This window comes from Athene cunicularia (assembly GCF_003259725.1).
Source record: "Athene cunicularia isolate RWA chromosome 9 unlocalized genomic scaffold, athCun1 chr9_part1, whole genome shotgun sequence".
In the NCBI taxonomy this organism is placed as follows: domain Eukaryota; kingdom Metazoa; phylum Chordata; class Aves; order Strigiformes; family Strigidae; genus Athene; species Athene cunicularia.
Window position 1 is genome coordinate 11,388,876 of NW_020799110.1, and position 10,453 is coordinate 11,399,328.

The 10,453-nt window shown below is 54.4% G+C and overlaps 1 protein-coding gene across 1 annotated transcript in view; it reads left to right on the forward strand.

The window, feature by feature from the left end:
• LOC113483394 overlaps positions 1-10,453 on the forward strand; it is a 28,672-nt gene that overhangs the window by 7,287 nt on the left and 10,932 nt on the right. Inside the window, exon 2 of the mRNA XM_026854926.1 lies at positions 9,097-9,105. The gene's annotated coding sequence lies outside the window, so the exon portion shown is untranslated. The remainder of the gene's footprint in view (positions 1-9,096; positions 9,106-10,453) is intronic.

The window sequence follows — 10,453 nt, forward strand, 5'->3', positions numbered from 1 at the left end:
GTGGTGGCCCGTGGCTGTGGGACACGCCGGAGCGCCCACGTGTTTCCACCAGAGGGAGCCAAAATGCCACGAATCGTGGTCACGGCACGGGTACGGCCGCCCATCACCGCGGCGTCGGGGCGCCGGGCCACGCCGCAGCTCGGGGAGACCAAACGGGGACTGATACCTCTCCATCTGACTTGCAAAGCCAACCTGCTAGGAAACCCCCTTCCAGCCGTCACACACCCCGGGGAGAAAAACCCGCGTGTCTGTCCCTCTGTGGGCTGGCCGGAGGGGGCTTGCAGCCCCTGTCCCGGGGGGCCGTACCCCACTGCCAGTGCTCTCCTCCAGCCCAGCTGCCTGAGCCGAGAATATGAGGTCGGTCGTGTCTGCAAGTAGCGACTGCAGCAGCAAAGAAAGTGTTCCCTGCACCTTGGGGTGGCCCCAAACCGCCTCTCTGACAAGTGGGTTTCTCCCAGTTCAAATCATCACCAAGTACCATCTCCAAACCCAGAGAAGGGATGAAGAAACTCTGCTCTGATTATTTCATAGTGGATGTAATTAGTCCACTATATTAATGTCCATTAAATGAATGCAGATGTAAAGCACCAGAAAGGGAGGGTTTGAGATGATGCGCCTGGTGTTCTTGGAATGGCAACTTGTGGCATCGCACCAGAAGCTCTTTCCCTTTCACACCTCACCATGCCCCAGGTTTGCGTAGCATTGGACACAGCACTGGTGGCAAAAGGGAGCAGGATGGAAATAACCTGACAGATGGGGATGGGAGATGGGTGAAGGGAGAGTTGGAGAAGAAATATCACAGGCTGCACAGTGCCAGAGGAAAATCTCTCCCATTTGCCCAGCAAACTCATTTATTTAAAGATCATGATGTGTAGCAGCCATGTGGGATGGGATTCACACCAGTCCTGAGTCAATCAGGTGCCACCTTTTGGCCATGTGTCTAATCCACCAAAGTCCTCTCCAAAATCCTTCTTTCCACTGAAAACTGCTGCTTTCTGCAGTGACCAGGAGGTCTGGGGCTCCCAGCCCCACACCTGCATGAGGGAGATTTTGGGCACATCAGAGGCGGGGGCTGAGAGCAGGGGGCTGCCATGGTGTCAGCAAAAAGGAGAGAGGACGTGGGCCAGGGAAAAGATGGGATAAATGGGATCTGGGCCAAATCCAGGCAGGCAGCACCAGGCTGCCACTCAGTACTTCTGCCAGAGCAGCCTGGCATGACTGGGGAGAGGAAATCCCATCCAGCTCTGGCATTTAATCCTTCTTCCTGGTAGAGCGGATGGAAATGCCCAGCTCTTGGGGACTTTGAGGCACAGGAAGCAACCAGAGGCCAAGACACTTCTGGGAGGTCACCAAGCCTGGCCAGGCTGCAGGGCCAGCAGAAGGGAAACCCTTCTATAGCCTGAGTTTGTACCTCAGACCCTTCTCATCAGCTCCAGAGATGCTGGAAGCAGAGTGTGCACGCCCCAAGTCTTGTGGTGGGCCAGCTGGGATGGGGAAAGATGCCCACCTGTCTGGAAAACACCTCAAGGAGGGAAAAGACGAGAAAACAAGAATTTCCTTATAACTGCAGTGGCAGGTGGGGATGCAGAGGAAAACTGAGACACAGGAGAGTGGACTGGTGGGATGGGGTGGGACAGGGCCATTGAGTCATGTGGACGCACAACTGTCCCCAACCTTCCTCTAGAGCTGCTAGCGAGGACAGTATAAAGCTGGGAGTTGGTGAGTAGAGGGTTAACCCAGCCCATCCCTTCACCCAGGTGCCCAGCCTGGGCCAGCTGTGGGTGCTTCCCAGGGCTATAAAGGGGCTGAGGGTGGGCTGGGGAGATGCTGTAGAAAGGGCTAATAGGGGCTGCTGCTGTTGCTCCTGGGCTTGGAATGGGGGTAGCAGCAGGTCCAGGCAGAAGGTGGGGGGTGTGCAGTCCCCTCAGAGCCTGTTCCCTAGTTTGGGAACATGTTGTACTGGACAGCACTGGGAGTTTTCCTGTGGTGAGGCTGTGCCAGCCTGACAGCTTTCACCCACTGACTGACTGCCATCCTGCTGGAGAGGAGAACTGGATGGGCTGGATCTGCTGTGCTTGTGAGATGTGGATTTGGAGTTATTGTCAGTGCTTGCAGGTGGGATATTTAATTATTAATTCTGGTTTCTTTCTGAGTGTGGAAATCAGGTTGAGAGTCTCTTATCTCTGTTCATCCACTTAGAATTATCATCTCTAATCTTCTTCCGTCCCCTGGGTGTACCAAAGGCCTCAGCTAATGGCAGGGTGACTTTGGAGTCTTGCTGTAGCCTCCCAGGGTATCAAACAGACCTGCCACCCTGCAAGTGTACACTTAACCTGCTAGTGCCCATGTCCCCACCTCCAGCTTCTCTCTGTCACTATACATGTCACAACATAATTAAGCTGATGTGACTTTGCTCTATGGTTTCTTGTTTAGTGTCTCCTATGCCACACCGAGTGGGTGGGTTTGCCAGCATCACCAGGTACAGTTACTATGTGTTTTATGCTGATGGTAGACAGAGGTTGGATCTTCTCCCTGTGCCCCATCCTGTATGAATGTGGCCAAAGAGGGGCTGGTGAGGGTAGAAGAGGCAGAGGGGAGGAGAGGGGGTGGGTGGTGGGGTTTGTGGCATTGGGCTGAAGGACGTGTGGTGCAGCACCAATGGGCTTGGTGGGGTGCGCAAGCCATGGAAAGCAGCACTGGCCAAAGGCAATTTCATCTCAGAAGGACAATCAGCTAGCCTGAGACATGGTGATCTGTCACCTTTGGAGGCCACTGACAGAAGCAACTGCCCTCTTTGGTGATCTCTGCTTGCTGCTGGGGGTGATGAGGTGATGCCAACAGCCCTGAGAAGCACAGGTGAGCCCTCTCAAGGCCCAGGCTGTGGTGTTTCTCCTATTTGTGCTTCTTACCCATCCTGTAATGATATAGCTGATCCATCCCACAGCAGAAATCAGATATCCTGGATGCTTCAGTCTCCCTGACCTCCCTGATGGTCCCTTATCCCTGAACCAGACATCATGCCCCAAGGGGAATCATATACAAAGAGCTGGGATCTTGCCCTGAAGCTCTCTTTGTATCTAGCTCCAATCTGCTGGCAGAAAAACACTACAAGTTTCTGAAGGGGCTGGACCTGCTGTCCTCATCCTCCTCAGTGGAGCCCAAGCATCTAGCAGGTGGCACTGCTGGCAGCTGTCTTGTAAATTGAGGTGCCGTTTGCTGCCTGTTCGCAGAGATGAACCCTGCCAGCTCCTTCAATTTGCTAGATTTCTTCTTCTCAGTGGGCAGGAGTATTTCACGCTGTTTGCTCACATTTGTGGGCTTTTGCCTCCTGTGGCTCAGACCACTTTCATTCATGTTAAAGTTGCCGCATTGGCATCCCTGAGAGCTCATGGTGTGCCTTGAGTTCTGATTCTCTCTAGCTGAAGCACAAACTTGCTGCTGGAAAAAATGAAAGGGTGTGCATGTGTCCCACTTTTTTGAGTTGAATTCATTTTGGATGCAGAACGAGCCTGGAAAAGTCCAGCCCTGAAGTATATCACTGCCTGGAAAGTGAGGCTTAGAGTAAAAACCTGTCCCAGGACCTGGAGCAGAGCATGGTGGTACTTGCACAGTGAAGAAGCAGGGAAGGCATCCTGTCTCATGCCTGGCAGTTGGACTGGCCATGTGAAAAGGGCTTTCAATGTGGCATGTGGGACGGGTGGGTCTCTATGGAGGACTGGCAGCACCCTTGGCTGCCAGCCAGGTACCACATGCCCACCTCTGCCGGGAGCTGCCCTCTTACCATCAGCACCAGGGTCCATACATGGTTGAAATTATGTGTCTGGGGCTGCTGTGACATTTCAGGTGACAGGGTGGCCGTCAGGTCCGTGTGACCTTCTCCAAAGCCTTCTCACTTCTACCTGCCCCATTCAACTTTTCCTGTGCCAGGGGAGAGAATGCTGCAGATGTGGGGAGGGCTCCCGCTCTTCTCCCCACAACAGCCACCCTCTTACCCCCAGGTCTTTTTCATCCCAGTGAACCAGTAAAGGTGCCAGCAACCAGTGTAAGATACTCCCACCCTCCCCAGTCACCAGCTGTCATGCTGCAAAGGCATGAAGCAATAAAGAAAAATGTGGTGCCATTAATGTGATGATTAAATTGGTGTCTGGGGGTGACATCGTGAAGAACAAGACACTCACAGCAGACCCCATCCCTACCTCCCCCATAGCCCTGACCTGTGCAGGACCTGGCAGATGTTTGTTTGCAAATGACTTCAGGGCAAGTTCTGTAGATCCTGGGACGAGTTCCCCTCTTGCTAGCCTACATCACTATTTGCTGCCATATTTGAGTTTCATTGGGATGTTGTAGCTGGTTGGGTTTTTTTATGGCTGGAGAGTTTGATCTTGACTTGGAGGGCAAGTCACTCCTTGGCAAATGGGATCCTGTTGCAGAGACGTTATTTCCTCACCCAGTGTTCTTTGCAAACAAGGTTTTGCAGAAACTGAGCAGCTTTTTCTCCTTCCAACTGACAGCCTCTTCCTAGTCCCTTTTAAAGGTTTGAATTGGATGCTGAGAGCCATGCATAGGCAGGGAGCAAACATCTACCATGGGCTGGGTGGGAGAGGCAACAGAAGTCCTGACAATCAACCCTGGGAGACCGAGGGGGCACCTTAAATCAACCTGTGAATGCAAAGTGGCTCTGAACCAAGGGTAGGGGAGAGAGGCCGTCCCTGCACAGTGCCGTTTTGGAAATTAATAAATAGATACCAAAAAGTGACTTCTTGCTGCTTGGGAAGATGCTCTGCATCCATGATCAATTTAAATGTGCTTTGGCTTTGGAGAAGGTCTTGCTGTAGCTGAGGGGATCCCAAGCTCATTGTGGTTTGCCTGGAATATCGTATTTTCAGCTGGTGAAATGCTCCTTTGGGTGTCCCCTGGCTTGCAGTGTTGCTGAGCAAAGGCAGAGCTGGTTTGGCCAGGCAGCAAGTCCCTCTGCTGTAGAGGAGATTTCAGCCAGAATGAGGGATTTCCATCACAGCTTGTTTGCTGCACCCTGAGCCTGCAAAGCACTCTGCCACAGCCCTGGGATCTGCATTAAGCTGCCTTTCATCCTCCACAAGATGGGATTTTCCAGGTTAAGGAAAACATGGTGGTAGCTTGTGTCTTGAGTGTGGGCCTGGGGCTGCAAGCCCCCCACTTCTTGCAGCAGCATTCCTCCTTTTCAGATACAAAATGCCATCTCCATTGCTGGTTGTGATACCAGCGTCTGCTCTGCCACCTCTGCCGATCCTATGTGGAGACACGGGGCAGTGTCAGACAGGAGCTGAAGGAGGTGGTGAGGGGGAGGCAGGAAAACGGTGTGTTATTGGCAAAGCCCTGGCCAACAGACACATATGCAGCTTGGGGAGAAATAACCTGATGCTTTTTTGGTCTTGGGTGATTCATCCTGGCCTTGGTAGAAAAACAGTCTCCAGCCTCATGCTATATGGGGGACACAGCACTGGGGCTGTGTGGCTTCTTGTTGGGATGCCCTGGTTGCGGCCAGCCCTCATCCTGTTCCATTGCTGCGGAGGCACAGCTGAGACAGCACCCCTGGGCAACTCAGCCTGATGGGGACCTGCAAAAGTCCAGTCTTCCTGCCAGGTGAAAATGTGCTTTTTCTCAGTGCAGGTCCTGATTAGCAAAATCGTGGTTGCCATGGAACCCAAATACCTGCTCAGAGAGTGTCTGCCCTCCTGGTCCCCCCCAGTAGATGTGGGGGACACATGCCGTGGAGAGAGGCCAATTTTGCTGCTCCTCAGAAAGCTGATTGCTTTTATCCCAGTGAACATTCAAATAGTCCTTTTTTTTTTCTTCTTTTTTCTTTTCAGCCCAGTTTGGAGTGGTGGAGAAAAGCTGTGGGGCTTTAGATGCAGTGGTTGCTGCAGGGAGAAACCCTGGGCTGGGAGGGGGCTTGTGGGGTGACTTCTGTGAGCAGCACCCAGGCCCCTGTTCCCACACCTGGAGACAGAATATCCTGGGGTACCAGCCCTGCATCCCACAGGGATGTGGTTAGCTGTCCTGGGGGAGCCAGAACTCCTTGCTGGCTCCTTTGCCCAGTGCCTGCACCCTGGAAAGGGTGCTGTCAAGTTCTGGCTGGTTCAGAAAATGGGACTTGGAAATCTAGAAAGAGCTGCTGCTACTGGGAGAGGTTAAGTTGCCTGTTTCAACTGCACAAGAGGGGAGAGGGAGGTAGTGATGCTGATATGAGATTTTGGGATCAGGAACAGTTTTTGTATAGCAGTAGAAAGCCTCTAGAAAGTTAGTGGCTGGAAATGCAGAGTGGTGACGCTAGAATTACTAGAGGAGGGTGTCCCACACCAGACAAGGATGTGTGAATGGGCTCTGCTGGGTAAGGCCAGCAGCGCTGCTTTGGGAAGGCCACACCCTGACCTGCATTCACCCCCAGCTACCTTACTGCAAAATTGCCGATCCGGGTCTCTATTTGGTGTCCTGCAGGTCTGAGTGGCCATTTCTGCCCTTGGGGACCAAAATGAGCATCCTCCTGCTCTGTGAGATGCACCCTCTGGACACATCACCTCCAGGTGACCAAAGAGGGTCACCTTTGAGTAGGCAGCTCCCACTGGGGAGAGAAACCCCTCTTCATCCCTGCAGCCAACAGGTTGGTTTGTTCTCCAAGGGGAGAGGGCTTATTCCTGTCCCAAAGCTTCATAACCCCATTCTGTCTGTGCCAGCTCTCCTTTCTTGGGCAGATTTGCTGCAGATACCCTGTGAAGGGGCTGCTCGCACTCTTGCTTCTGTGGCAGTGAGGGATGCACCCCGGGGGCTCTCACCTGCTCTAGGATGGCAAGAGGACAAGTGACTGTCTGTGCCTCAGTTTCCTTCTCAGATGCAGTGTTGCTCTGTGGCTTGGTGTCATTTTGTGCTCAGGACCATAGGGTGTTAATTAAAACTGCAAAGCGGGGGAAGAAGTGGGGGGATGGAGCACAGACAGCTCTGTAAAAGGCTGTGCTGGTCTGCCCTGCAATTATTGTGAGTGATGCGCCCTTGAAATAGCCAGGCATGGATGCAGTTGGTTATTAGGGCCGCAGCTCTCAAGCTTCAAAGCCACTGTTTGTCCTCTCTTTTGGTCCCTTAATTTTCCTGGCAATGCTGCGGAGCCAGCCTTGCCCAACCTCTGTGTGCCAGCCTTAATCTGCATGTGGAAGGACCTGGCCATGGGCAGGGACAGATTCTGCAGTGGCTGGCTCATGGGAAGGGATGGATGTGCAGCAGGGAGCAGGAGGAAGACTGGAGGGCAGGAAGATCGAGGAGATCCCTTGAGCTGGGGTTAGCTAAAGAGCCTCATGGGTGCCCCTGGCTTGCCAAGTTGCTGCTGAAATTTCCAGCCCAGCCCAGAGATGCTCTGGCCATGGAAACTCGTGGTGAGGAGCAGGTTTTGGTGTGCTGCCAGCCACCTCCCCCAGGCAGGCTTAATATGATAAAGTACCTGATAAGGGGAATAGGCTGGAGGGTCCTGCTCCCATGTGCAGTTTGTCTTCTTTAAGCAGCGGGGGAGCAGTAGTAGAAAGGAGTTGCTACCATCTGGTTATTTGGTTTATTAGAAAATTGGAAGCCAGAATGGATCAGTCTGAAGCACTGTCAGGCCTGTGAGGACTCGGGGTGGGGAGGGGGGTGGAGTAGCAAGAAAAAGAGATGCCAAGGGAAAGAAGTGGTGTCCTTGAGAGCCAGCAACTCTTCCCAAAGAGATATGACAGCAGGTGGGGTGGGAGCAGATGTTGAGGCCCCAGTTATGAGAGATGCTCCAGCAGGCTAATGGGAATGGTGGAGGAAAAGGGGAAGCAAAGAGAGAAGGACCCTTGGTCCAGTGGTTCTGGTGTCCCAGCAAAACCAGGGCTGGGAGAACTGGACTGCAGGTGAGCACAACAGGGATCTATTGCCGCCTGGAAACCAGAATGTGGCAACCTGGGGGGATGGATGGACCCATGGTTCGGCTCTGAGTGAACTCAGCTCTGCCTGGTCCTTGCTCCTCACGGACCACCCTTACCCACATGCCTGTTGTCTTTGGTTAGGGAATGAGACTGCAGGGAAACGGATGTTGAAGTCTGATAAGAGCGCAGCAGCATCTCCATTGTTCTGCTCCAACCCAAGCAGCCTCCAAATGCCCCAGTCCCCACAGATGTCCCCTCATCCCCATGGGACAAGGATGCAGATACAGAGCTCCAGGGGCTCCCCAGGGACTGCCCTGCAGCAAAGCTCAGGCACGGGCGAGGAATGGGACGGGAATGGAAGGTATTGTGGCTGCATGCAGGGAACAGCCTCTGTCCCAAGGACTGGGGAGATGGCTGTGCCATAGTGCACAGGGCCTGTGCTGGGAGCTGGCTCTGTGTGTGTGGCCAGAAAATGGGGGAGGCTGATGAGGGATGGAAGGGAGAGAAAGGATGGAGAATGAGCTACTTCCAGGAATGCTTCACCCCTGATGCAATCCCTCAAGTGGACTGTTGCTCAGGCTCCTGGTGCCTCAGTGGTACAGCACAACCTGACTCTGCACTGGGAGGGATCTATTCCCTGCCTCAGGGATCCCCTGGGGAAAACACAGCCTGTGTACAATCTGGAGGCAGGGATAGAAATCTCTGCCCATCAGCTACCAGTTCTGGCTCTGCCACCCAGGAGCTGTGGCCTGCAACATGCCAGCTCCCTGGTACTGTCACCCACCCTGGCATCTGCTGATCCAGCCCTGATGAGCCTCTGCCAGCATCACACAGCTGCTGTCCCTGCTGTCACCAGCCCTGTGACATAAACCCCTGGGTTTTTAGCATGTCTCCATCCCCAGAGGGGATGAAGTTTCTTTGCCTTCATCACTCCCATAGGAGTGGGCAGCACCTCTTCTCCCTCCCAGTTTCAAACATTTCCAACTTGGGGGTTTTTCCCCCTTGTATAATGTCTTGTTTATGCCCATTTACCCTCCAGCTCTTTGGCTTCAGTAGTTCCTCTCCTGCTTCAGGACATGATTTCCAGAGGAAAGTTATGTCTCAGGGCAGCCCTGGACCCTTCCTGCCCTCTGTGCATTCGCTCTGCCACTTTCTATTTGCAGCCTGTTTGCTGCTGGGAGCAGAGGCAGGGCCAGTTTAGGGCTACCAAACTGGTCCAGAGCTTTGCTGGTCTTGTCCTATCATCCCTTGCCTGCTCTGAAATTTCTTTGAGCAAAAGTGTTGAGCTCTGCTACAGACTCACAGTGGCCCTTTGGGGCTGGCACTGGTGTGCAGTGCCACAACGATAGCTCTGTTGGCATCCCCATGGTCTTTCTTCCCCCCATCACTGTCACACAGCAGGGACAGAGCTGAGCACAGATCTGTTGCTCCAGCACAGTGGGCCATGGACCAGGGAGGCTGTGGGCTGGCTTTGCCTTTGCTGCCAGCCCATGTGGAAGAGCAGGGTGTGCAGAGACCAGGCCAGACACTCTCAAGGTTTTTAGGGTATTTGCATCTTATTAAACTGTGGAGGAAAAATGTCTCTAGGGCTTTGGGGCATCCCTTGGGCTGGTCTGAGCACAGTGTCCCTGCCTGCCTCCCCATGAACACTGTCCTCTGCTGCTCTCCTTTGGATTTATTTCACTAGCTGGCAGGGCAATGGGGGGGTCACGTTCCCCCAGCGTGCAGCCAGCACCCCACAGCCCATGGGTGCTCTGGAGCAGTGTGCCAGTGTGTGCAGTCCTCATTGGACACTGCCCCAGTGTCAGGCTGTGACTGGTGTCCTTGGGGACATTTTTGCTCACCTGCATGCTGCCAACCATCTCTGGGTGCATCCAGGCTCTGTTTGCTTCCCTTTGCAGCAGCGGTGAGGCAGAGCACTCCCATGGCCCCTGAGTCTCCCTGGAAGGGGGGCACCACTGCAGCTTGGTGCCTCAGTTCCCCTCTTGGGCTGTGAAGGGAAGAGGGGTGAGTGGTGCTGCTCCCATCTGCTTTGTGCTCTGGCATCAGGAGCGGGGTTTGGGAGTGCAGGATCCCAGGGGCAGTGTCCTGGTGCTGGAGGCCACTGGATCCAGGCAGCTCCTTGCAGCCTGGCCACAGGTGCCAGGCTCAGCGGTGCCATGAGCTGTGCTGGGGCTCAGCCCGGGTGGGAGCCGGGGGTGAAGGGCTGGAGGCAGGCTTCTTCAAGATTCCTGTCCCTCCTGCTCGAAAATCCAGCCATTCTGGAGGCTTTTCCAGCTCCATCCTGGCCAAACCCCTCTGTGCAGGGTGAGGATGGTGCTGGCACTGGCTGAACGGAGGAGGGTCCCCAGGATGCCACAGCCTTTCAAGGTGTCATTCCGGGGGGGGGGAACAGGACGGGACGGGACACACCGGGTCCCCCTGGGCCCTGCCGCCCTCGGAGAGGCTGAAGGGAGCGATGCGTGTACCTGTGCCCAAGGGTGCCTGCCCGTCCCGCGGGCTGGCAGTGCCCCCTGCCGTCGCACGGCGCGGCGGAGCGATGG